Source organism: Nannospalax galili, unplaced genomic scaffold (assembly GCF_000622305.1).
Source record: "Nannospalax galili isolate Female #2095 unplaced genomic scaffold, S.galili_v1.0 scaffold936, whole genome shotgun sequence".
Classification (NCBI taxonomy): domain Eukaryota; kingdom Metazoa; phylum Chordata; class Mammalia; order Rodentia; family Spalacidae; genus Nannospalax; species Nannospalax galili.
Window position 1 is genome coordinate 886296 of NW_008337142.1, and position 6728 is coordinate 893023.

The window sequence follows — 6728 nt, forward strand, 5'->3', positions numbered from 1 at the left end:
AGATTGCAAGAGCCAGGGGTGGTAGATGACCAGGCTTCTGGGAACTTGCTCATATGAACTTACAGCAATAGTAACAGCATGCAAACTTAAGCCAGACAAAACCCAATATAGAACTGGGGAAATGGGTAAGAATCCCTGACCTTACCTGAGCAACTATTGGCAGCCAATCACTGCTGGGTGAAGGGAAGTTGGTCTTCTTTAAAGGAATGATGCTAGATAGACTGATCACGCTCCAGTGGATGAACTCACACTGAAGGACATCTGGGGGCATAAACTTGACTTGATAGGCCTTAACATGTATGACAGAATGCGTGAAATCCAGTGGTGGTGGTGGATTTGGAGGGTCTGCAGGTAGGGGAAGGGCTGTAAATATGATTAATATGTATGAAATGCACAAAGATTCAGTTGAAATATATATTGTTAAAAAAAAAAACCCAGTGATTCCATGCATGTGGACAAAAGGGACTTTATGCAGTACGGGTAGGAATGTAGAAGAACCCAGCCTTGATGAATACTGGAGGTTTTCTCAAAAGACTAGAAACAGTTCTCCCATAGGATCTAGCTATCCCACTCTTTGGCATTTACCCAAAGGACTCCAAGTCAACATATCACAGAGACACTTGTGCATCAATGTTTATCGCAGCACTGGTCACAGTGGTTGTTATGGTGCCATCCAGGTATTCAACAGCAAAGAATGGAAAGGAAGATGTGATGTATACAGAGAGAGCACATATTTTCAGCTGTACAGAAGAATGAAGTTATGTCATTTGCATTAAATTGGTTGCAACTGGAGACAATCGTGAATTAAGCCAGTCTCAGAAAGGCAAATACCTTAGCTTTTATCTCATTTATGGTTCCTAGATTTTCTATAGACATAAAATCATGTATGCATACAGTAAAGGAACATAGAAGTGACACTGTCTACAACCAGGAGGTGGGGATAGTGAGGGTTCCTGGGAAATGTGGCAGGGAGGTATATTCAATATACCTGAACAGGAATTTAAAAAAAATCTGAATATAAATGGCTTTAGTAATAAGGGCATTTGTTATCTCACAAACTCATAGTTCAGATGGTGATTAAAGCTGGTACCTGCCAACAACCCAGTGATACCAAGGAACTGGGGCTTGTTTCTTTCTTTAGTCACATTTGTTTAGTCCTAAGGTAGTTTTCCATTATAGTTGTGACTTGGCTGCCAGTACATAGTATTGTTAACATGCAGCAAGAGAGGCATATTGAAATAAATGTAAACTGGACCCACATTTCACAGGAGGACGTAACACTGTAGTGGTTTGTCCCCATGACTGTCAAACTCTTTGGTTTAAGGGCCATTTCATATTCTTTAAAAAAAAAAAAAGAACAGAAAATTATTGAAGACCCCCAAATACCTTTTTTTTATTTGGCCATGTGATAGTTAATTTTCTATATCATTTGACAGGGTTAAAGATACTCAGATAACTGGTAAAACTGTATTTCTAGGTATGTCCCTAAGAGCCTTCCTGAAACAGGTTAGTATTTCAGTCAGTAAAATGAGTGAATATTATCTATTTTCATGAATGCCAGCATCCAATTTACTGAAGTTTTCTGTAGAGAGGCATGGGGAAAGGGCTAACTTTTTGAGACAGGGTCTCCCTGTAGCCCCAGCTGGCCTGGAATTCCCCATGTAGACCAGGCTGGCCTTGATCTTACAGAGATCTGCCTGCCTCTGCCTCCCAAGTGCTGGGATTAAAGGTGTATGTCGCCATGCCCAGCTTTTTTGTTTAGTTGATGAATTTTGTACTTCCCAGACCTCATCTTCCATCCTTGATATTCTTTCTTATGCTCAGTATAATCTATTGTCAATGCTTTCTACTGTGGGTTTATTTGATTAATTTATTAAATTTCTCTCTTAAAGTCTCAATTTTCCTGCAGAATTTCTCATTCATGTTGTTAACTTTCTTATCTGAGTCCTAAATTGATTTCCTTACATCATCAGTTTGCTTATTTGCATCCTTTTGAAGTCATTGATCATTTCTGTAATCAGACTTTTACCTTCTTTGGCTGTTCAACTCTTCCAGTAGCTTTGGATTTGGTAGTTGAGGAGCTGCAAATGTTTGGAGGAGTCCTGTGGTGTTCATTGTCATGCTTCTTGTGTTTCAGGGTTGTGATTTGTGTGTCTGTTCAAATGGATATCTCTCTTGTGTTTTTGGGGGAGCTGGGCAGGCTTCATATGGAGCAGGACTCACTAGAAGGTTCAATCCCTGGTACAACTCAGAAAGGAGAAAGCAAACCACTGTAACAGCAACAATACCAAACCAAACCAGATATAGAACTATACCTTAAAGCAGTTAAAACTAAGTACTACATGACCAATGATCTTAGAGAAGAAAATGGCAAAAACAAAGTACAATAAACTATGAAGTTAATAATGAATTAAGATTAAAGTAGATAAAATTTATTGAATGAAAGAAAAGAATGTGGCAAAAAAGAAAAATGTAAAGAAGAAGTTAAATAAAAGAAAGTATGTGAAGAGGGAGAGAAAAGAGCACGAGTTAAAAATGTCTAATTGCACAATAAAGAAAATGCAAACACAAAGTTAAATGTCAGAAGTCCAAATCTGTAAGTTTTTTTGGTCTTTTTGACACAGGGTCTCCCTGTAGCCCCAGCTGTTCTGGAACTCACTATGTAGACCAGGCTGGCCTTGAACTCACAGAGATCTACCTGCTTCTGCTGTCTCCCAAGTGCTGGGATCAAAGGCATGTGTCACCACACCTGGCCAAAAATCTGTAAGGTTTATAAAAATAAAAACAATACTAAAGATATACTAAGAAGAGGAAACACAAAGAGCAAAATAATAATAATAATAATAATAATAATAATAATAATTAATAGTACAGACAGACAGAAGAGAAAGAGCTCTATTCTGAGTTCTCTGATGTCAGTTTGCCAGGTGGAAAGAGTGGCCATAAATCAGCTGTGCAGACTGTAAGCACGTTCTCATTAGCTCCAGAGACTCCCCAGTTTGTACACCTTGGGACGCTAATATCCAAGCCGAAGGTAATTCATATGTGTATACGTACAAAGCACTTAGACCTGAACTTAAGGACCAATCTCCAGTCTCAATGCCTTCAAATCTTGCTTAGCATTAAGCAAGGGAAGGAGACTATAGATATAGAGCACTCTGCTGAACCTAAGCCTCAGAGTCTCAGTCTCTCTGGTGAAGAGTCAGAGGGGGGAGATGTTGCCTCAGTATATATTACCTACTGACCTCTGGCTCGGATCTATTAGTGTCTTCAGTTATCTTCAGGTGATGGGGTCTGCTTCTCCTGTCCTGAGAAGGCCGGACCACCGACCTCTGTGTCCTTCCTCCCTCTTAAATCTCTCAGCATGTTCTTTCCAGCATACCTCAGGGTCTCCATGGTCTTGCATGGCTGTCTCCCAGCCAGAGATTGTGGCAGAGTGTCCCCATGCTCTCTGACTTGTTGTTCTTCACTTCCAGGACTTGAGTAGCTCAGTTTCAAGCAATAAGCTACCTTTAGGGTTGTTATAACATTAAGAGTCCAGAGGATACCTGCTGAGATTTCCAGGTTCCTGTGTACCAGATAGTGGTAGAGAAAGAGAAAGTTACTACTGAGAATGGAAGTGGGCCAGAGAACTGGGAAAGGTTTAGAAACTCAAAAAGGCTCAGGCCAGTGAGTGGTAAGCATTTATGGGTTATTTACATCGTTTCACTTTCTCCTGCATGGCCTGGAGAGTGACAAAGTGGATTACTCCTCCAGTGTTAACACTCAGTTGCAGAACACTCACTCTCATACTAAATCTCCCAAATGGATAAGACTCATCCGTTACTGTGGGCTTGTCTTTACGGGCTAGAAATACCAATCTCTTTCACCAGGACCTCTTGGTTTACCTTGTGGATAAGTCTTCAGCATCTCCTTTCCTTCAGGGAGCTTGGTAGGCTGTTTTTACTGTTTAGCCCTTCTGTTTCTCCAAGCTATTCAGGTGTTTTATCATCTTAGTGACTGCTGATGCTCTTCCTCTCTTTCTTTTTATGGAAGAGAGTTCATTCTTTGTTGCTCTGACTCTGCTCACTAAGGGCATCAGGTGGATGCAGCTTCTAGTCCAGCATCTGTAATCCCAGCACTCCTAGGGCAAGATGGAAGATGGGAACCAGGAACAGGAGAATCCCCAGAAATCTGTGGTTCAGTCAGCTAGTCTGTATTCAGGGGTGAACAACAAGAGACCTTGGCTCAAAATATAAAGTTAGGACATCTGACAACCAAGGTGGTCCTCTCACTTCGTGCACACACACACACACAAACACACACACACACACACAGACACACACACACACACACACACACACTGGGGGGGGCAGAGCAAGCTATGTATTTGTCAGATTTAGTCTTCTTATTTATGTTGTGCTCTTAAAGGTGTTTGCTTTTCTTCTCTCAGTAAAGAGAATTCTTTTTTATTGTTTCCTTATGTCTTGTGACTGATTTTCTTACATCTGTTGACGATTACAAATACTTCTTAGGAAAGTCCAGAAAAACTTCAACCCAACCCTGAGGACTAACAGTTATGATTCTGTTAGAATGACATTCAACTCCTGTGATAGAAGTTGGTTAAACTTTGCATTAGCACTACATCAGAATTCCCCCCAGGGATATTGAGCGTTTTACAAAAGTATGAAATACTGTTATTTTACTAAATCTGTCTTCTTGGCCCAGAGCTGTGGATCCTTGACTGTGTGGCCCTTCAACATCCCTTCTTAATTGGAAAATAAACGCATCATTAAAATTAAAGGGGGGCTGGAGAGATGGCTCAGTGATTAAGAACACTGGCTTTTCTTGCAGAAGACCCGGGTTCGAATCCCAGAACTCATATGGCAGCTAACAACCGTCTGTAACTCCAGTTCCAGGGGGTCTGACAGTCTCTTCTGTCCTCCGTGGACATTACATGACACCGGTACCGTTACATACATGCAGGCAATACATTCATATACATAAAATAAAAATAATAAAATATTTTTTAAAAAATTCAAACTCATTAGCTCTTGGTCCATATCTGTTTTCATAGTTAATTTAGTTATTATAACATGCATTCTAAATCTATCACACTTTACCTTGAATTAATCTGAGGGTATTTTTTCATTTTCTTTTCTGTTCTTTCTTTCTCCATTCCCGTCCCCCCAGAAAATTTTACTCTGTAGTTAAGGCTGGCCTAAAACTTCCTAGGTAGCTCAGGCTGATCTCACACTTGTGTGCAAACCCTCCTGTGTTAATGTTCTGAGTGCTGGGATTACAGGCTTGAGCTACATCTGGTTTGAGTTTATGTTAAGACGTATAAAAACCTGATAGTGATAGATCCATTTGCCCCATATGCTATGGTTTATTAATTTCCTTCTATACATGCTATCACTGTAAGAACACAGTCATTATATTCCACTTAAATAATCACTTTTAAAAAGACATTTGAGAAAGAAAACACCTAAAGCTATTTTTCATTTCCAAGAATCTCCTTTCCTGACTCCTATAAAATTCTCTTTGACCTGTGCAGTCCTCTTTCCTGGCTTAGAACGGTGGCTTTACTTTTCTGAAAGTGTTCACATCTTGTCTTTATTTTGAAAAGATACCTTGTTCAATATGACATCTTAGTTCGAGGGCTATTTTTCTTTCAGCATTGAAAATGTTTTTCTCTGCCTCTGGGACATATTTTGCATCTTCTTGGATGTGTGACATTATTTGTACTATTGTTTTCCTTTATAATGCAATTTCCTGTTGTTTTTAGACTTTCTTTTTTCAGTCACTTATTAGTAGTTATGCGTCTGGGTGTATTTCAGAGTTTACTGAACTCATTCTGAAAGGGTAGGATTGATACTATTTAGACCCTGTGAATAGGTCTGTTTTTTTTTAGTTTATTATTTATTTAATAACCACATACTTAGAAGAAGTATTTCATTGCAACAGCATTGACATATTCAATAACAATTTTCTGAGCTAAGGTGCATCTTTTCCAAAACTGGCTGTAAATTTTTAGGGTCACAGTTGAATCGTCACAGTTATACAATATTTTACCCAGCATAAACCCTATAAGACACAAAACTAAATGAGGTTTCAACCTTCAAAAAAGCTCTCCATTTCATTAATAAAATACACACTTTCATACAGAAAAATTCATTTTCAATGCAACCGACCTTAAGATGTTTGCACATGTGCCTCCAATCTCCATATATCTGACCATTACTAGTGACAGTCGGTTAATTTCTGAGCTCCTTGGCATCTGAGCATGGATATAGTCATCAGGTAGATTTCAATGGCAATGCTTCTCACTCTACTAATTTACATGAAGCAAATTTTTATGCTTCTTACTCAAATATAACTCACTTTTTTATTTGTTGATTTTTTTGTGTATTTCTTTCAGAACATACCAAACAATCTTATTCATCTATATACCCACGTCCCAAATGGCACCCCCCATAGCCATCCCACCCCCACTGTCATCTATGTTACTGTACACTGAGTGGTTCGTGTCCCCAGCTGTTCCCCAGTGCTTGTCCATCCACTGAATCTAGTCAGCCAATCTAGAGTTTCTTATTTTAGGAAGATCAGCTTTGCACATCTAGCAGCAGTTGCCAATATTCTGCTTAGCGTCTGAGCATAGATATAAAGTCATTAGGTAGATTTCAATGGCAATATTCTTCACATCCACCAGTTATTAAGGAGCAAATTTTTATGCTTTGAAGAATTTT